The sequence below is a fragment of the Chrysemys picta genome, chromosome 5, assembly GCF_011386835.1.
Source record: "Chrysemys picta bellii isolate R12L10 chromosome 5, ASM1138683v2, whole genome shotgun sequence".
Classification (NCBI taxonomy): Eukaryota; Metazoa; Chordata; order Testudines; family Emydidae; genus Chrysemys; species Chrysemys picta.
The window spans coordinates 54,835,490-54,857,143 of record NC_088795.1 but is presented as its reverse complement, the minus strand read 5'-3'; the positions used below and the strand labels follow the sequence as shown (position 1 = coordinate 54,857,143).

At 40.7% G+C, this 21,654-nt stretch overlaps 1 protein-coding gene across 15 annotated transcripts in view; it reads left to right on the top strand.

Annotated features, from left to right (window-relative positions):
- Nucleotides 1-6,243: 6,243 nt before the first annotated feature.
- Nucleotides 6,244-21,654, top strand: part of INPP4B (inositol polyphosphate-4-phosphatase type II B) — a 496,579-nt gene continuing 481,168 nt past the window's right edge. For 14 of the 15 annotated variants that reach the window (XM_065596417.1, XM_065596418.1, XM_042850296.2 and 11 more), the window contains exon 1: nt 6,244-6,884. The gene's annotated coding sequence lies outside the window, so the exon portion shown is untranslated. The remainder of the gene's footprint in view (nt 6,885-21,654) is intronic. The other variant, XM_042850295.2, reaches the window with a different exon arrangement.

The window sequence follows — 21,654 nt, the reverse complement described above, 5'->3', positions numbered from 1 at the left end:
CCCCTGCCTTTACTAGCAGGACCAAGTACTGATTTTTTCCTCAGATCCCTAAGTGGCCCCCTCAAGGATTGAACTCACAACCATGGGTTTAGGAGGCCAATGTGCAAACCACTGAGCTATCCCTCCCCCCATAATTAGGGGTTAGAGTGTTCTAGAAAGGCACATATCTGAATAGTGGGTGTGCGTGCCCCAGGGTACATGCAATCCCTTCCTGAGCTCTTCAGCATCTTTTAGGATTATCCAGCCTGCTCCTGAGTCCCAACTTCTCCCAACCCCCTTAGGACAATGCATATCCCTGGTGCACATGAAGGAAGCAGCTCACTCCCATGGTCCCCTGAGTGCAGGGCCTCCTATTGTCTCTGTCCCTTGAAAAGGGAACTGTTATGTATCAGTCCTTGGCTGAGCACCTCCTCCCACTGTAAGACCTACATGGGGAATGGATGATTTTAGATTAAGCATTTACCCAAAAACATTAGTCCAGCATGATGCACAGAAGGAAGACTGCTATTTTTGAATGGCATCAGATTGTGAAATGAAACACAGAGGGTAAGAACATTCCACACGGATTTCAAAAATGATTGCACATCTGTGTAGTAAAGCAGGTTCTTTTTAAAAGCCCTGCTGTGACCAGTATAAAAAGGTGAGGGAGTGGGAGTATGGATGTGATCTGTATGATAGATAGGAGATAAAGGGAAAATCTTTGCACAGCCCAGTTATGTGTATTTGGTGCCTACATGAGTTAATCTGTACTAAACTATGATGGAAAGTTAGTCAAAAGGTAACGCCTCTGTAGAATCCGAGGGTTTGCTAAAAGCATTAGCTAGTTAGGGCAAATTTTGTCGACTCCTGGCCTTTGCATTCCTATCAGGAAACAGGTACAGATTCCTCTCCATGGACTAAACCAGAGGGGAATATGGGGCTTTGTACAAGGAACAATTAAATTCAAGATAACTTCTAGATTCTCCTGAGCCCTTTAAAGGCCAAGAGTCTGAGGAGAAATTGTTATTAATTCTCTTCCCAGACGGAGGTAATGTTAGAGTCCTAACTTAGATTGCTAGTGGATGATTGGATTGAGATTTGAATGCAAAACCAGGAGCCCAACACATAGAACAAAGTGAAAAGTGCCAAGATGTTACTCAGATTGCATCTCAGACAATCTGAATTTTTAAAATGAATTTTCTTTTGGAGTTGAGAAAGATAGAGGAGAGACTGCTGATGGTGAAGTCTATTTGTTCCTAATATTTTGATGTTTCTAGTGGGCTTCAAAACATCACATTGAAATAGATCTATTCTGGCATCACACAAATCTTGTCTGAAAATCATACTGCGAAAAAAGGAATGGCAAATTCTTATCAGCAAGTAGGGAACCATGTACAGTTTGCATTGCAGCTTTTCTGATGACGCTATTGTTTTAGACAGTAAGCTAACTGTTGGACCCTGTGCCCCATGGAAGTGTTACTGAAAGATATTAGAAATACTTTGCCTTTTGTGATAAAACAGAGTTATGTGATTTTTTGGCTGAAACTAAACATTTCAGACCTGTTAGTTGAAATTTTGCCCAGAAAGCTTGTGTATTTCTAATGTATGTATTGACCTAATAAAAAGAATGGCCTTTGCACCTTCTCCTCTTGAATTCAACAGCGTTTGCACTAATTTGATCCACTGCACCAGATTCTCCAGCAGCTACATTCTGTGCAGTCATTTACACCTATGCAAAGTGAATGTAAAGTGGGGGTAAAACTCTACCTTTCTTATTTGTTCTATATCCATTTTGTATAGATATAAATAACTACACTTGGGTAACTGTATTGGAAGAAAGACAATAGTGGAGTTCTAGTTACTTTGTGGGATTTTTTAAGCACTGACTTCTTTTCTCACGGAGAGTCAAGATGTGAAACTACTCTGGCGATAGACCTGGAATTTCCTAGATGAGTGGGGATATACATGTTTCATGTCTCCAACTAGTAGGAAAACAGTCAGTTCAATCCACTTCATTTTGATAATACCTTATTGGCATGACAAGTTATATAAATGTTGCCAAAATGTAAAGGAAACAGAATCTTCAACTAGTATCTGACAGCAATAGGAACAATCTACCCAGGATAGGGCTTCATGTTGTGTTTGCCCATTTCTGATTTGGTAGCAGGTTGCTACAGTGTGTGATGCTATCTCTGCTGTCTCTTTCCTTTCTCCAGGGCTCACGCATTGTATATCCTCATTGTCTTATGATGGAAAGTCATTGATCATTTCTGATAATTTGATTAAATATTTCCCCCCCACCCTCTGTTGTATTTTATACATTGTAGTAGGAACAGTCTCTCAGTTGCAGTTTCACCTCTGTCATATTTGTTGTACAATTGTTCCTTTCTTGAGTATTGCTCCTCCAAGTTGTTCTGTGTGGGCAGACTTCTGCCCAGATCCTCACTGAAATCAGTGGGTACACAGTGCTGCCCACATGGAGTAGCTCACAGGACCAGGACCTTGCTTTGCACAGTGCTTTGTGTTTTTTTCAGTTTCTACTCACAGTCCCTCATTCTCCAGTGCACCTTATGCAGTTATTTACCTTCATGCAGAGTAAGTGCAGAGTGAGCATAAGATGCAATCAAATCATAATGATAGCATTTTATACCCATTTTGCACAGGTGTAAATGACAACATGAAGTGCAATCTGATGTGGATTTCCTGGTCACTCTTTTTGTGTTTGGTAAGAGTCTGTCTTAGCTTAACAGATTTCACTTTAGTGAGCTGGTCTGCAGTGACAGTTCTGTGCAGAGAGCAGTACCAATCTAGCTTGTTGTTGTTTAGCATTTATTCTTCCCCAGAGATTTGTTTTGTTGTGTGATAGGATGTGTTTCCCCACACTCGCCCTGAGAGGGTTAATGTAGGCCAGAGGGGCCAATTAATCTATTAAGTTGCAAGGTGGGAAAATGAAGGCCCTTAGGAAAGCCCTAATTAAGGGAAGCTCACCTGTGCAGGAACAGGCAGGGCTTCTATAAAGCCAGGGAACTGATTACTGACAAAGGTTAGGAAGAAGGGTGGTATGATAGGGACTAGAGAGGCAAGTAACCTACAGTTACTCTCAGAAAGGAGGAAGTTCTGTGGCTTCCAAACCTAGAGAAAGGGAGGGGCTAGAAGGTTAGGAATGCTTCAGGGAAAAGGTAGTAAGGTTTACAATGGAACAGACAGTAGCTGCTGATGAGAGGGTTCCTGAGCTAACCCCCAGAGTAGAGGATGGGGCATGTCTCCCCTATCAGCTACTGGGGAATTGGCACCATAAGAGCAGTGAATAGAAAAGCTGTAGGTAAGGAAAGACTTTAGTAACACTGGAAGGGGGAAATATACCTGGTGACCTGGCTGGAGGATAACCTCATGAAGAGGGAACACCCTGATTCATAAAGAGTGAGACAGGGGCAACAATGTATGCAGCAAGCAATAGAAAAGACTCAGACCTGTAAAGAATTAATCCCCAGAGTGGCCAGGAGGAGGCACACTTGTGGTGAGTGGTTCTCATGACATGGTTTAGGTGTTGGTCCAACCACCTAAATCCATATTAAGGCACTTAAATAATGGCCTTATTTTCAATTAAAATGAGCTGTCCTTGTGGCACCTTAGAGACTGACCCAAATTTATTTGGGCATAAGCTTTTGTGGGCTAAAACCCACTTCATCAGATGCATGGAGTGAAAAATAAAATAAGCAGTGTGTGTGTGTCTATGTGTGTGTATATCTATATCTATCTCAGCACATGAAAAGATGGGAGTAGCCTTACCAAGTGGGGGATCAGTGCTAATGAGGCCAATTCAATTAAGGTGGAAGTGTCCTAGTCTCAACATTTGACCAGAAGGGCTGAATATCAAAAGAGGGGAAATTACTTTTGTAGTGCTAACGAGGCCAATGGCACTCAACATCCCCAGCACCAATTGAACTCAAAGTGAACGCCACAACCCTGAAAATCAGGCCATTTATTTTGATGCCTTAATACGGTTCCCAACTCTGAAAATTTTGGTGCTATAATATGTCTTCACGTTCTGTCTCCATAATAAAAATTTAGTTTATTTTGGCTGGCTTGGGATTTTTCTGGAATGTATTTTTGCTTTTTGTTTCCATGTTGACATGAATTCTATGAAATTATGAATGGGATGCTATTGAACTTGAAACAAGAATTAATACAAGGAAGTTCTGTGGCATGCAGGAGGTCATACTAGATCACAATGGTCCCTTCTGGCCTTAAAAATCTATGTAGTATATGTCTAGTGAGTGCATGTTCCTCTAGTACAGCAGTCTTCCCCGCCCCCCTTACCCCTCTCTGCACCCCTCCTCCAGAGTAGCCCATGGCCTTGGGGTGGGTGCAGACAGGGGTAAAGGGGCTGAGGTTGTGGCAGGAAATCAAGGCTGGGAGCAGGGGCAGGCGCAACCGGGATGCAATGTGGGAGCTGGCAGCTGGGTATGGCTTGCTGAGTGATGCCGGAGCTGGGGCCAGGGGTGGGTGGGGCTGGCCTGTGCTCCCTCCATGCCCCTATGGGGACTGGCCCAGACCTGCTATGGCCCCCCTAAGGAGGTGTGCCCCACACTTTGGGGACCTCATTTTCCATGCAAAATACTACTAGAGCAGATGACCAGATCAATGTACAGTAGTCTAAAAAGCAGACTCCTCTCCTTCTGCTCCTACTGCCTCACTTTCTGACAAAACCCTCTTTAAATATATGTACTCTTCAAAATCAATCATTTAAAAAATGCACAGGGTTTTTCTGCTCACCAATGGATGGCTATAAAGGTATTTTTCAGCATAGCAAAACCTAAGGCCTGATCCTGCAATAAGCCCTGCTTGAGTGGACCCAAACATCCAGCAAAGCTCTATCTCCCGTGGGGCTTTGTGATGGCAGAGGAGTCTGCTTATGCACATTTTATTACAGGATGGGGGGGCCTAAGTAAGGCCCCAATCCTGCAGTGATTTATGTACCTGTAGTTCCATTGATCCCAATAGCACTTTGAAACATCTGGATCTGACTAATGTGAAAATTAGTCTAGACAAATTGCTGTCAAATGCATAAAAAGCGAATTGTAAACTGATTAATCCCCTCCCCTAGCTTCTTTTGGTTGTTTTATCTCTTGCAGAAAGAGGCATCTATATAGTTAAAATAGTGTGAACACTGTTGCCACTTTTGGCCTGAATGGTTAGCCAATATTTTGGGTCTTGTAAGGTTATTTCTGGCAGGAGAAATTATTTGTATTATTGTAGTGCTCAGGAGACCTAGCCATGGACCAGGACCCCACTGAGAGCTGTAGAAACAGAAAAGATGGTCCCTGTCTCTCTCTCTCCCCTTCCTCCCCCCGAAGTATAAGACAATGGATGGATATTGACATTCCAGCGGAGAGGTACAAGGAGACAATACTGGTCTACATGGCAAACAGTGTTCTCAGCACACCAGCAGGCTACAAATCAGGTATTGTATTTCTTTGGTGTAATGGTGTTTATTTACCGAGAATGTACACAAGTTCCTGTTTCCCCAAACACAGTGGAAAAAAACCGGAGGCAGTTTCCTTGCTCACAAATTCCAAGCCTGCCTTTCCAGAGGGTTCTGTGCCACCAGCATCTGTATCTCCCTTTCAGGGCCACACTCTCAACTGCTTCTCTGGCTGACTGAATGCTTTCCCACCCCAACACCCACCTACACATCTGCAATCAATCACCTCACCCCTACATTTGCAACTAGTCAAAGGAAAACCCCTCAGCCTATGTAGCTTAGCTTCTGATAGGCCTCGCCATGCAACCCATTGCCTTGGGTATTGGCTTCCTATTGCTGTCAGCTATCAGCGCATGAAGGGCATTGAATTGGTCTTTCCGTTTAGCCTAACGCACTCTGTGAGGGTGTACATGATGACAGCCATTATCACTTTACAGCATAATAGCATATTAATCTTTGCCAAACATTGGATATTATGATGACAGTCCTGCAAGATGCTGAGGGGCAAAGTGTTCATGCTCTGCTAGATGTGGGGCAGGTACATCATCAGGCCTGTCCCTTTGTAAAATCCCTTCTCCATTAGCAAGCTTTTGACACCCACCACCCCAAATACTCTTCTAGTCCAGTGCAGTTAATGGAGTTATTTTTCCTAAAATGCCCCATTTCTAGCTGGCGGGAGGCGTGACTAATACTTCCCTGGGGACATCCACTTGGCTGGCTGTGTCCCGGCCTCTCCACCGGAGGAGGAGCTGGGGGCGAGGTCGGGGATTGACCCTTTCCTAGAGGTGTGTGGGGAGGAGCCCTGGTCTCCAGCCCTTGGCAGAGTGCCCCGGGAACTGCTGGGCTGGGCGGACTCAGGGGAGCGCTGCCCACGCTGCCGGCCTGTGGCCCCAGGGGAAGCTGCAGCGGACGCCCGGCTCCTCTGGGCGGCTGGAGGGGATTGGCAAGCGGCAGCTTCTCCCTCCCACACGGCCAGCTCGCTCTCCCCTCCTCCAGCCGCGGCAGGTCACCTCGCTCTGAGCGCGGCTTGGCGGGGCTGCTTTGCGCAGTGACAGGCAGGGAGACGGCGGCGGCGGCAGCGCGCGGCTCCTCTTCTCCCCGCGGGCGGACGGGCGCCAGGGGCACTAACTCCGGGGCCGCTGCCGAGCTGGGGGCCGCCGCCGGCGGGCTGCGCTGACATTGGGAGGAGACGCGCCCGGAGGGAGGCGGACGCTGCAACTTCTCGCTGCGGCTGCGGGCAGAGGGTGGGTGGCCGGGTCTCGCTGCCCAGCAGCGCCGCAGCTCCTGGCTTCCTCTCGCTGTCTCGGCCAGAGGCTCCGGACTATAAATAGCAGGTTACCCAGCTGCAGAGTGACAGGCGCCCCGGGAGGGAAGCGCGACTCGAGTCTCTCTGCGCGGTAGGCGCCCTGCTGCGAGCCAGGTAATGACCGTGCGGACGGGCCGGGGCTCGGGGTCTCTGGCTGCGTGGGGAGGGGAGCACGGGCTGGAGGGGGGCACCTCAGGTGAAGCCTCCGTCCGCCGCTCCAATCAAGTTTTTCAATGTTCTGGTGCTACCCGAGACGCAGAGCCCGGAAAATGCGAGAGCCAGGAGCTTTGCAAAGCCTTCCTTCCGGGCTGGGCATTTCACCTGCCCCAGCCCAGCAAAGCCCCAGAACGGCAGGGCTGCTGCAGGCGCGGCTCTGGGGAGTTTGTTAGGGGCTTGCAACTACTTGGGTCAGAGAGCGCGAGCAGGGGGCCCCGGTTAGCTGCTGCGCTTCCCCCCTGCGTGGGTGGAGGTTGCTGCTCCCTTCTGCCCACTCATGCCTGCTCTTGCCCCCTCACGAGGTGCGGGTAATGCTGGGGGATCTGCCGCCCCTTCTTTATTGTCACCCTTTCTTTCCCTCCCCATTGGGGCTCGAGCCAGGGGGTGGATGGGTGGCGATCGGTGGGTGCTTCCACTATCTGCCCCCTGCTGCTGAGGAGACTTGCGGCCGGGTACCAAACAAGGAGGTTGCTCGGGAAAGGGAGCCCGATTCAGTGCTGCGGATGAGCCTGGTTTGCAGGTTGCGGCTGCTGCTGCGTATAACTTATTAGCAAAAGCCGCTGGGGGTTCCTCTCGCTTTTAATGCGGGGTTTGAGCTATCTGATCTCCGTTGTGGTACCGGATGCATTTCATCAATTAAGTTCAGGCTACACATTTTTCTTACTACCCCGTCAGCAGTTGCAAAACGTGCTCCTTTAAAGTGTGGCAGTTATTTAAATCCACTAATCATGGCATTTTTTAATGAGTGATTTAAAATATTTTGTTCCTGACATTTGAAAGTTTGATATCTAACTGGTTATGTTGGGAGTAGAGTCCTCCTCCTAGTGGTTTAATTTTTTTAGACTGGTAACAGAGCTGGCATCCTCTAACTATGTTACAAACCGTTAGGTGTTAACCAGCATATATTCTAGTGTAGTAGACGTCAAAAGCTAAGACACTATATATAAATAAGTTGAAGACAGTCGTGACCTAAAATGGTATCAGCCAGGAAGGGAAGATAATGATGAGACTCAGTCCTTATACCACTGCACCTCCCACAAACTGAGGCACAAATTATAAAATAACATAAAGACCTTTGTTATGTATGAACTTCTCGGCTTGCTGATTTATAGTAAATATTAATTTAAGTATAGTGACTTAAAGTTAAAGAAATTGAAAACATTTTCATGAAAGTTTATAAAATCATGTTTTCATCTAACAAGTAATTATCCTTCCATCTTTCTTGTCTAGAAAATATTTATGCTTGTTTAATTACATATACTGAAATCTGGCTAATCAGGTAGGTACAAACCTTATTAAAATTTAGGCTAATATTTCTAGTTTTCGCTGACTACACATGCACTCCACATCTGTGTTTCAAAGGTCTTTACGTTTCAAAAAATGATGTTATACATAGATAAGTCTAAATGACAAATTGGCAATATTCACTTTAATATGAAAACACTAATCCATTTTATAGACTAATTACTAGCCAAATAATTTTTAAAAAAATAAAGTGTTGGCTGAAATACATAAGCATAAAAAAATCTTAAATTGTTGGTAGTGTTTGTTTGGAAGGGCAATCAATGTATCCTACTGATTTGTCTTAAATTTGTGACATAGGTTCTACCTGAGACTTTTAGTTCTATCCTCTAATTCAGGAAATTGTGTGGGATTTTATGCACACAATTCCCTATGGTATTATTTGGAGTTACCTATGCAGGACCAAATCCTGCTTGCCTTATTCATGCAAATAGTCCCACTGAAATTAAGGCACTAGTCCCAAGAATAAGGTGAGCAGGAATTGGCCCTGGTCAACCAGGCAGTCTTGTCCGTGTTAGAGGAGGTTGTACAGGGTTTAAGTCTGTTCAGAATTTAGCTCAAAAATACCTTCACATTGATAAGAGATTTTAATTTATTTTTGTCTTGACACAAAATCCAATATGGCAATATTGAGAGAGCAGAAAACTGTGAACTCCACTCAGTGCACTTGGGAACCTATATGAATTTCACTTCTCAGCTGACTGTTGAGCAGAGGTTATGAGAGAAACTATTTTGTCATATAAATTAGAGAGGGAGAACTTGTATTAGTCTTCTCTTATCCCTCTCCTGCTAGTATATTCTCAAATGGTTTGTCCAGTCCAGTTTTAAATTATTCCAGTGATGGGGGCTTCCGTTACTTCCCTTGAACTTTTATAAGTACAGTAGCTAGAAATTGGTATGAATTCACAAACAAGAAGTTAAATATCCATATACAATGCAACTAGTTGCACAGATTTGTTTTTTAAGTAGAATTACTTCTATTTGTCTTTTTTTTTCATAAAAACTGTTTCTACAAAAATTGCGTTATAAGCCAAATTTAGTTAGACACTGTGCCTTTACATGTAAAGAGAAGGGTCCAGAAGGTCCTCTCACTTACCCTGGTGTAACTTCATTGTTAAATTGAGTTAATCTTGATTTACACAGGTGAAAGTGAAAAGAGAATCAAACCTAAGATTTTAAATAGGCCTCATGAGTCAGTCTGATATACTAAACCTTTTCCTCCTTACCCTCTAGTGACTATTGCCCATAGACATCTCTAAGTTTCACTTATTTTTACCACTGGAAAGGATTTTTTAATGAGAACTCATAGACAGCATTAGCTATAGTTGTGTAACTGGCATACTATAATATTGAATGCATGATATAATTTATCGGGTTCATTTCTGTGCCTGGCTGAATTAGTATTGCATGATCATATACTGTTGTGCAGTAACACTTTTTAAAAACATCATTTTGTATCCTCGGTAGATAATTTTTATCCTTTAAACATCATCCTTTTAAGGCATTTCCCATATTATTAGACCTATGTAATGCATGCACAGAGGTGGATGTGCTCGCTGAGAATTTTTCTAGAAAGCATCCTGTAGATATTTAAAGGTGAAGAAATCAAAATAGTAAAATGATCTTATGTTTTGTCTGAATGGGGAGCAGAACTAACTTAAGAGGTTTTTCTCTTGAAAAAGAAAGTGTTCCTATATGTTTGTATATACCGTGTCAGAATTTCACCAGTCTTCTTATCCCATTGCTCCTGTGTGTATCTGCCATTGCAGTAAATCTGTCAAATACAGTGAAGATGCTAATTTGACAAGTATAGTAGAATTTGTTAATAACAGTTGCTTAATTGCAGTTTTTCTGGTCATTGTAAGAGGTGGTCATATAATATAGTATGATTAATAGGGTTGCATCTGAAGAAGTGAGGTTTTTTACCCATGGAAAGCTTATGCCCAAGTAAATCTGTTAGTCTTTAAAGTGCCACTGGATTCCTTGTTGTTTTGATTAATAGGGAGAAACTCTTGTAGGAATTGAGATTTTACTGTATACAGATTATGCTACATATAAATAAACTTTCACTGTATACAGTTTATGCTAGGTTTTCATGTAATTTTTTTGTAGTTATAAACAACATTTCTAGCAGTATAGTGGTCCTTAAAGCATGTTCTAAGCTTATAGGTAAGGTGTGTGTTTTCTTTATAAAAATGACTTTGAAAAGCTCAATCCGTGTTAAATCAGGGGATGAGGATAAATATATAGGGCCTGATTTTGGCTTGCACCATGTATAGTTATTTACACTCAGTTTGCACAGAAGTAAAACACTAACAAATCAGAATTGTAGTGTTGTGCAATGTGGGCATAAAGGCACTTTCACTCTGGTTTGGTAGTGTTTTTATTCTCACTTAGCACATGTGTAAATGGCTACACAAAGTACCTGGCATTGGGGAATCAGGCCCATAGAGTGAAATTTTCACCACTATAATGGTGTAAATATGGAATAATTCTCCACTGGTTTTAATGGAGTCAGACCAGTATACACTGTTGGAAAAGGGAACAGCATCTGGCCTCAAAAATTTAACTGTGACACTTGATGTTCAGGATAATTGCAATCCAATACTGCTAGTGATCTTTTTTAGTTATCAGTTCAAGAAAACGTCTTCGATTGTCAAATAGAAATTATAAACAGTGGGGATTGTGTGGAAAGAATACCTTCTTGTCTATAATCAAAGTAACTTGACTGCCTTGTAAAGTTAAACTGACTTTTTTTTAAAATTATTTCAGATGTACTATTTATGGAACTTCTTTGCCATTAACTGTCATGACAAACAACTAGCGAGGCTGCTGTAGGATTGTCACATGACACAGCCTAGTTGTGCAAATTGGCAGCAATAATGATCAGAACAGTCCCTGTGTGGGGAAAATTGTCATTCACACTGATCATTGAGCAAGCTTTCTTTAAGACGTGTACAACAGCTTGCATTTCAGCTTCAGAGGGATTAGGCTTCTCATTCAAAGATGATAGGCTCCAATGATTGAACACTAAAACAAAGGAATATGGTACAAATGTAGAGGTAGCAGGTTGGGATAAAACAATTAAATCTTTAAATTTGAAATAAACTCTAAAAAGAGAAATTAGAGAGATCAAGGCTGTGCTTCTTAAACACTAACAATAGTTTTCAGTGGTTATTTTATAGCATTTTTAACATGGAGAGCTGCTAAACTTGTAACATTCCAATTGGTATATCTATTAAAAATCTTTATAATCATGTATACTGAATATTTAATAAATAGAATAAAAAATCCAAGTTGGATTTTTACCTGTGCACATTGAATTCAGATCTTCCGCAACTTTCAGGTTTGTCAGTGCCCTCTGGTCTTAAATTTCTGAGATTGGAATGATTTTGTTCAGGTGAATATAGTGTTGTTTTCCCCTGTCTTTCAAACAATATACAAATGTGTTGACTTGTATTTGTATGAAAACATTTTGCTTTAAAAAGATAGAATTTTCATGTTCTGAATCTGTAAGATACTTGGAACATAAATACATTCTACACTAGATGGCAGTATACAATACTAAGAAGTCTTAGGTCATTTTAACTGTAACAAATCCATTAGAAACTATGGGTAACATTTTCAAAAGCAACTAACTGACTTAGACTAAGTCACTTCTGAAAATCTTAGGCTCCTAAGTGCCTACATGCTGTTCACTTTCAGTGAGACTTTCACCTCACTTTCAGTAAGGCTCAAAAGTACCACTTCTGAAAGTCTCTTAGGTTTCTAATTGTTTGCAGTATAGTTGTAGCTGTGTTGGTGCCTGGATATTAGAGAAACAAGAAGAGCTCTGGGTAAGCTCAAAAGCATGTTTTTTTCACCAAGTTGGTCCAATAAAAGATATTACATCTCTTAGGTTTCTAAGTCACTTAAGTGCTTTTGAAAATTTAGTTATATTTATTTTTAAACTATGTAGACTTTTTATCAGTCAATAAAATTAAAACCAATAATCAGATGAGACCTGACTAATATGTTTAGTAGATGTATTGGGCCTGGTTCTAATTTATACTATAAGGCCTGGTTTATACACAAACTCTTTGGACTGATTTAACTATTTCAATTAAGGATGTGATTGCTCTACTCAAGTAGTTAAACCTGTACAGTCCCCTGTGGGAATAGAGTTATACTGGTAGAAAGGTGGCGGATACCAGCGTAGCTTATTTCCATAATGTAAGGAGAATAAGCTGTACTGCTAAGGCACCTTTGTACTTGTATACTTAAAGGGGTATAACTTGTGTATGTTGACAAGCCCCCTTTACACTGATCTGGAAGTGTAAAGGGTCTTAAAGTGGGTGTAACGTCAGTCCCCCTTATGCTACCAAAGCAGTGTAAAGGGAACTTAGTGTAAATGAAAATCAAGCCCATTGTTTATGAAATGGTAATACATTCTTATTAATATGGCTTAAAGTGCTTGCAATGTCTGATTACATGGATCATCGGAGAGGAAGATGAAATAAGCACAATGCTGTGTACAGGTTTGGTCACCATAGGTAGGGAAGAGAAGGAGAACTAGGATGAAGAAAGGTTTGCAGAGAATTGTGCATGAGAAAAAATTGGGCGAATTATGTATGTACTACCTTGAAGATTAAGGCTATGGTGGGGAGAGGAAGATATGATTATGTACTTTAGAAGCACACAAATGGGTGCTATGAAGGTGATAATTATTTTTCATTAGTAATACATCTGGATTTAAATTGAAACAACCATCTTAAAAACAAATAATTTTAAGTAGCAAGATAATTACAGAACGTGAGGGAATCAAATTTACTAGAAATCCACAAGTCAATGTGTGTGGTGTCAAATGGGCAATAGCCTAGAGATCTTAGTCCTGTCTAACAACATAAAAGCAAGGAAGACTGAGTAGATGACCTTAACTGTAGGAGTTCTATGCCCAATCTCTGAGCAGCATTATATGTATATATTTGCAAGTAAACTTGTATGTAATTGCAGCTTGATGGAACCCTGTGAATACTTTTTTAATAAATTGGATTTTAGTTCTCTGACTTAGATTTTCTCTTAGAATCCATAGGATTAAGTCTTCACTGGCTGTCAAAATATATACATATGTAGTACTTTGCACTTAACATTGGACAATTGGGGCGGGGGAAATGGACATGTTTCAGAGCACGTGAAATGCTAAATCTGTTAACTGAAAAAAATTCTCTTTAACGTAAAAAGCAATTGGATTTTTCAACCACAGTGTTTTAAAAAAAAAAATGCACCACCATCAGAAGAAAATAGATACTAGTAGAAATATTTAGTGATCAAAATGCCATGGTTCCCTGACTTTACTGCTAGTACTCTAATACATTTTACAGCTTCAAACTTTGGTAATCCTTGATATCTTTTATAACCAGATTCTTATGATGATGCAAAGGATGCACTTGCAGAAAATAGGTTTTTATGGGGTCAAATATTTCTCTTGCAAATAAATACTTTTGCATATGTAATGGGTTTTTGAAGGCACAATAGGTGAGTAGACACTCTTGCAGATAATAGATTATAAACATTAAGTCTTTTGAAAATTCAGCCTTAATGTTTATAATCTATTATCTGCAGCAAATAAATCTTTAATTCTTCATGCCAACGTAGGAGATTGGATGCTGCTTGGTTGTTGCTTGGACTTAAACTTTAAATAGAGCTAACAAATCACCATTCTGCACCATTTATTTAGTGTTTGCAGCTTATTTCAGTACTCTTGCTTGAATGGCAGCCTTTGGTTTTCTTGGGCAAAAAAAAACTGGCACAGCTGTATACTGATCTTTGCAGCACACATTGGGTCTATTTCTACTCTTATTGAAGTTAATGGGAGTTTGCCAATGGCTTGACTGAGAAGAGGATCATGCCTAAAGGGAGATTGGAGCTAAGGGAGCTCCGAATCTTATAGGAATGGCCCCTTGCAACCAAAACGCTAATAGTTATTTGTATTTATACAAATTTTGTTTTTTGTATTTCAAAAAAAAAAAATTGTTTCTATACTAGCCTAGGAAGATACATTCATTATAAATATTTAAAATATCTAAGCCAGCTCTGGTTCAGTTTATTGAACGACTCACTAATGAATGAGGTGTCTCAGAGCTATCTGTGAATATATATTACGTTTTATATAAACAAAAGAATACAGAACTGGCCTGTTTTGAAAACAGCAAAATTATGCTTACTCATTTTAAACTTGATTAAATTACCTCCAACTTAATCAGTTTTGGCACATTACAATAGATTGACAGAGTTGGGCATCTCGCCTGAAGCTACCATCTATTTTGTTTCTCCTCTGTCTCATTCAGTTAATCAAAACAAGATAGTGCAGGTAAAAATAAAGTGGAAATTCACCTCAGGTTTGTGGTTCACTTTTTTATAAATATATAGACAGTTAATAACTTGCTGCTCCTGAACTACTCTAATTCATGTACGTTTATGCTTTTTTTGGACTGTTTAAAATAATAATAAACATCCACCACAGGCCTGGAGGAAATCCCTTACTCTTTTTGTCAGAAGCTATTTTGGTTCCATAAACTCAGTTTAGGCTTCAGGATTCTATTTGTGTGATCTAAAAGAGCAATAACTCCCACTATTGATCAAAGCTCAAAGTAGAAGTGTTTTTCTAATGTGGAATTCAAACTCCTTTAAAACAAATGCATTATCTACTATGGTTAAAGGCAACAAGGGACAACACTAGTAGTCATGACCCTAGTTTCCAATTTACATTTTTGGAACACTTTTTATCCAGATGAATTGCCAGTTCTGTTATATTAAATAATTCAACAGAGCCTTTGTTGTGCCATCAACATTGCTGCTTATATATCTCCTTTCCTAAGTAATATGCCTGGGGCCAGATTCTGACCCTGTTTATAGTGTAGCAAGTCTGTTGAAACTAGTGAAGACACACTGGATTTACACTGGTTTAAATTAAGGTCCGAATCTGGTCCTTTGTATACTGCTAAAAGTAACGTAATTAAAAATAGTTTAAATAAAAATTAAACGGAGGTCATATTCTGTCGCTCCTAAAAAGTGCATAGAGGAGGCAGCATGGGCCAATGGATAGATAGAATAGCACTCTGATGTGGCTTCTGTTCTCAATGCTGTTGCTGACTCACTGCAAGACCATGAGTGCGGTCACCCAACTTCTCTGCCTACGTTTCTCCATCTGTAAAAGGGAAAGGAGATAATGATACTTAGCCATCTTTGAAGTCTATGGGCCAGATTGAGATCTCAGTGAAAGCTACTGTTTTAGTGGTAGGTAAGAGAGGACCCAGATGGCAGAGTACTTGGAGCCACTGCTGCTTCACTAGACAGGAATGGGAATCAAGGAACACCAGGCTTAGGTGTGGAGGAGGGGCTGGGAAGCAGAGAGCCTCCTGTTCACCTAGAATTGAGCTGAGAGAAGCTGTCCAGGTGCGAAGGTGAATACATGTCAATGTAAATTAAAAGAATGAATGAGAGAGCAAGCATGTGCACACACAGGTGCAGTTTTCTGCTCTCAAAAGTAGCTCAAACCCTATTTAGAACTTAAATTTGCACTCTTCACAGGTTTTGATTTTTAATAGTGCAGAAATTGACAAGATAGCATAAGCTGAGCTCAAATCTTCTTATCCTTGGCTGCTTCTACTGGTATTAGATCAATACTATTCTGCCTACACTTCCTATATCTGCTTGATCCAGAGAGAGACTCCCGTCTCTTATATTTGGGTAGGGTAACAAGCTGATTACCTCAGTGAGTTAGCAGATCCCATTAATGTGGGACAACCCCCATTACCAGGATGGGGGCATGTAAGGCAAATGCTGCTAGCTTGTTACAGCATGGCTTTGAGTTGGGACAAATGTGATGTCAAAGTATCTTTCATCTGGACTAGTAAGAGTCTGGTAAATTTTTCAAAGCTTGATGCACTATATGTACTGGCCTTGATGCTGGCCCCCACTCTTCCTATTGTACGCTGATCTGGCAGCACAAAGCAGGAAAAACGCTATCTTTACTGTCTACTTGGAAGTTATCTCAGTGTAGGAATGCATAGAGGTAGAGTATTGGTACTATGACACTTCCTTCCTGTCCCTCAGCATAGGAAGAGTATCGGGGCATATCTGGGGGAAGAGGTCATGGCAGGAATGTCCTTATGCCTGGGTTATTCTTGGCTGCCTGAACAGGCCTTGGGATCATAGGCAACTGAGCATAAGTTAGAGCATCTTAAGAGGTACTCTAGCTTACACTGGGGTACCTGGCCTGGCACCTGGCTTCACCTTCCAAAGCATGAGTGAGTTCAGTGTCAGCCCAGAATCAGGGTCACTCTGTATAGGATTTAATGTTTTGATTTGGTAGGCAGATCTTTTCAGAGTAGCCTGAAAACCTTGAATATAAAGCATCCAACCCATCCTATCTCTTGATTTTATAAATTTAAGAGATACTGTGCTCTGTAGAATGACAATAGGGAAACATTCCTCAACATTTGAACAGCAGAATATTTCATTTAATAAGAGTATCTTGTATATGCTGTAGAAGATGAACCCTTACACCATTTTTCTTTTTGAGATATTGTACATTGTGGATGTTTGGTTAAATAGATATCTTTATAGTTTTTAAAATGTTTGTTATGCATACCATAACATTTTAAAGTAGAAATTAGTCTACACCTGATGCCAGCAACCTCACTAATTACTGCCCAGTCTTGAGTTTGCCTTTTCTCCAGAAGACTATTGAGAAAATGGTGGTATCCAAACTCCATCAACATCTCCCCTCTGCCACAATCCTGAGTTCATCCCATGCAGGTCTCAGACCAGAACATTGCTCAAACTGTCTCCTGTTATTGATGGTGGTGGCTGCTTTAGAAGATGTACTGATCTCATCGTTTTTTTGGTGTATTCCTCTAACTTCCTGGCTTATGCTACTCAGCTGTGGGCATATAGGTGATGTGGGAGCCATAGATAACTTGCTCTGCTGTGAAAAGAAGAACAGGAGGACTTGTGGCACCTTAGAGACTAACAAATTTATTAGAGCATAAGCTTTCGTGGACTACAGCCCACTTCTTCGGATGCTCTGCTGTGGTTCCACTTATCCAGCCAATAAGGGCTGATGAAACCTACGCAGTAAATAAAATTCAGATCTTGAAGGTTTTACATGTAATTAGTTTATTAATTATAGTACTTCAGACAATTTAAAAAAAAAAAAACCTTATCTCATATGAAAAATAAAACTAAGCCCCAAACCATTTGTCCCATTAAACATGAACCCTCATAACAATGCAAGTAGGTTCAGAAATTTCACTTGCAAGAAAAAGGTCATGCATGCAGCATCTAGCACTTATCAATGGCTAATGCCATATAAGAGAAAAGAAATGCCCTAAAAGAACTACCGAGTAGCAGAGAGATAATACAACTAGCATACACATTATGGATAAACAACTCTATCTGCTAGAGGCAAAGAGCCAACTGGATAACAGAAAACATAATATATCTAATCCAATTAACCTATTTACAAAAGAAACAATACAACATTTTTTGACACACTTGCAAGGAAATATGGTTTCCTCAAAAGCTCTTCCTCCTTTTCAGCATATATTAAAACCTAAACATTTTCACTGCAGTTAAAAAAAAATAAAATAAAAAAATCTGAAATATTCTCATATAAAATGTAGAAGCTTGGTCTTAAATATACCTGACATTGACTGAAACACACACACTTTTAAAAAAAGATTTTTGAAAAATAGTAAATTACTCAATTTGTACTGATGTTTTTTTTTTTTTTTTGCAGAAGAAGACTAAGCTCCATGATGGGCTGCAGCGACCTCCCTCATGTTAGAGATTGTTTTAACCCTGTTTCTGCCCACAGGGCTGAGAACAGTTTTAAGCATATAATGATTAATTAAAAATTAAAATCAGCAATTCAAAACACAACACTTCAGAAAATTGTAACTTTTTCTTGCCAGTTTCTTCAGATAGCTGTAGCAGTCAACAGAAACTGCCTCTCCATAAACATGAAAAATCACAAGCATGCCAGGATAAAATTCTGTAAGTACACCTCTACCCCTATATAACTCTGTCCTCGGGAGCCAAAAAAATCTTACCGCATTATAGGTGAAACTGCATTATATCGAACTTGCTTTGATCCGCCGGAGTGCGCAGTCCCGCCCGCCCCGGAGCGCTGCTTTACAGCGTTATAGCCGAATTTGTGTTCTATCGGGTCGCATTATATTGGGGTAGAGGTGTTTGAAAGAGAATTAAATTTATGGTTCCTTAGCATGCAAACCCTCCCCCCCCCCCCAATGTGGAAGCAGGAGATTAAAAGCACATTGACATTTGACATCCACGGAGATAATTAAAAATAGCATGCATGACACAAAATTCAAAACCACCCAGGAAAATGCACAGCCATTTAAAAATTTTTTTTACGGTACATAGGATATGTTGTGAAATGTAAAGTGTATGGAACACAGTGCATGTAGTAGAAACAGGGAAGAGGTTAGCCAACAATTTCAAAATTTGAAACAGACACACTTTGGATTCTGTGGAATTTGGCCCATAGAGATCATCGGGAATGAAAAAATCCTTTCAAAACAGACAATCTTAAGCTAAAAAGATTAATGAAGCAAACTGATTTTTGGATAAGTCCTCTCCTACATGGAAAAATACTCATGTGGGATAGAAAAATCCAAGAATTTCTATTTGCATTTTCCATGGTGGTATTCTGGTGGGAGGAGGGATGACTTTTACTGAACCTGAAAAATCTTAGGACAGTGTAAAACTCCACAGAGTTTCTCATTAGCATCCCTGATCTATGCTTCTCTTGGGTTGGGGGAGGGAGGGTTCATGCAGTACTTGTGACAGTGGGTATAATAATGTAATCAAGGTTAGCAGTATTCTTATTCAATGATCCTTCATGGGATTGGGTTTGTAATGTCTCAGTGATCATCCTCCCTGCTCCACCCCTACCCACTTGAGGATCCTGATCACCATGGAGCTCATAGAGAGAGACTGCCATTGGTGTTGGGTGGGGTAATGCTGCATAGTCAGACTTCGCTGTCCATCTGTGCTCCTAACATTCAGAATAAGTAAAAGAGATTAAGGCAGTAACTACAGGATAAAAAAAATGGGGAAAGAGAGAGAATTAATTAGGAAATTTAGCACTACCGTTTATTCAGCTGAATAGAAGGGATGGGGAAGGAAAAGCACCTAGAATTCCAAAGCACATTTTAAATATAGCTTCAGCAGATGAGTCCTAAACCTGGAATCCTGCAATTTTCAACATAACCTAAGCAATTCAACCATAAATCTTTAAAAATCCCTGTCTTTTGGAACTGCTGCATCATCATCTTAAGATGAGTTCAAGCAAAAAGTAGTAGAGAGCTGGTTTGATTCAGTCCAGGCTATGCCACTTTCTAGTGGCATAGACCAAGGCATAGCAGTCCATTCTGCAGAAAGTCTACCCAGACACCTGAGACAAGTGCAAGACAGACACATGCACACATCTCCCACTTGGCCAGCTGATGCAACCTCAACTGTGTTTGGCATTGGCCAAAGAGCACATCCAGAATGAATGCTTCCCAGGTCAATCAATTTGACTGCTCACTCATGTACTGGTGTCTGTCTAAAGATGCTGAACCTTAAAACTTTAAAACCTATTTTATCTTATTACTATAACCTAAATTCAAAAACACTTCACATTCTTACTTTAAAGACCTCTCTTTGAAACATTCTTACTTTAAAGACCTCTCTTTGAAACATTCTTCCTAATATCACTAATAAATAAAAATTCTATTTTAATATAACGTGAGATAACATTTTCAAATATTAATACCATTTTTATAAATTAACAGTCATTCAAAGGATGTAAATCCATTAGACATTTATAGCTTTTCACAAGCTACATTAAAATGTAAAAGTTGGAAACATCGAAACATAAATTTAAGGAGTTCATTGGTAAGCATTAAACATCAAAGCACCTTTATGCTTTCCCCATGCTGTCCTCTATTCAACTAATGAGTTACTTTTAGATATCTTTAAAGCCACCTTATTGTCCTCCTGCAACTCCCTTCATTAAAACACTCCTTTGCCATTATACCTACCAAAAAAAAAAAGACAATAATTAGACAAACTGGCGTGCTGTGACCCCTGCTTTTTGTGTTGTGCATCGTTGTTTCATTGTGCTTTTTACACCTGGTTTGATGCATACAGCCATTGTCTATGGTCATATACTTAGACTGTAAGCTCTTTGGAGGCAGGACTGTCTTTTATTTTGGGGGGCTGGGGTGGGGCAGAGTATATAGTGCCTAGCACAGTGGGGCTTTGATCTCTGAAGCGCACAGGCAAAATGCCATATAATTAATCTGTCATCGCTGTAGTAGTCATTTAACATTCTCCAACTGTACTGAGAATTGGATATATGTAATACTTAACTGAGAGTTTTTTTTTGTTTGAGTAACCTTTAGACACAGCACTATGTACAGTAATTCATTGACGTAAGCAAATATACCATGCCATTTATGGTAACTTCTGCAGGCTAAATGTATGGCCTCTAATTATCAGAAGCCATTCAGAATTTCAGAGATCAGTGAACACTCAGTGCCAGCCCCTCAAAGGTATTTAGGCACCTAAATACATTTGAGGATCTGGGCCTCATTCTCTGAGGGGATGGGGTTCTCCAGTTCTCTGTATTGTTTGCCAGAGATGAACGCACGCTGAAACTCTGGATCCAAACACTCCCAAAGTTTGGAAATGTTTGAATCCCCATTTAAACTTTATAGGTGGTCCCATCACTTATGCGACTGTATCTTTCTGATTCAGAGGACTGATTTAAAGTGGATTCCCTAAAGTACAAGGGCTCAATTTTCCTCTGTGAGCACTCCACTGAGCATGTGGTGAGAGGCATCAGGGAGCAGCTTACAATTACCTAATTCTGTGCCAGTCTGTCCCTGGCACCAGCAGAAGATTAACGTAGTGGAGCACTGCCTCCATCCTGTCCCTAGCATATCCATATGCTAACATAGGGGCACATGGGATCCCTGGTGTGTGACCTGTCTCCCCTAGATTTGTCACTGGGGGTTCCCCTCTGCAAGGAGGATTCGTTGCTATCAGTGGCCAGCACCCAGCTACTTTGCATTGTCTAAGTAGTAGTATGAAGGGGCCAGATTGCACCTGTGAACTTGACCCCAAGATCATGTACTGTAAAGGATTTGGATTTCTTCACTCTTAAATATGTGTTCTTGTTAATATCCTGTTTTCTGTTTCATAAATAAACCAAGCCCTACTTCTAAATCATTGTTTAAGAAATTTTGAAAGGTTTCTTCCCCAAGTGAATTCCCTTTGTCTATGGTTGCTAACTCTGACTGAAACTATTCTG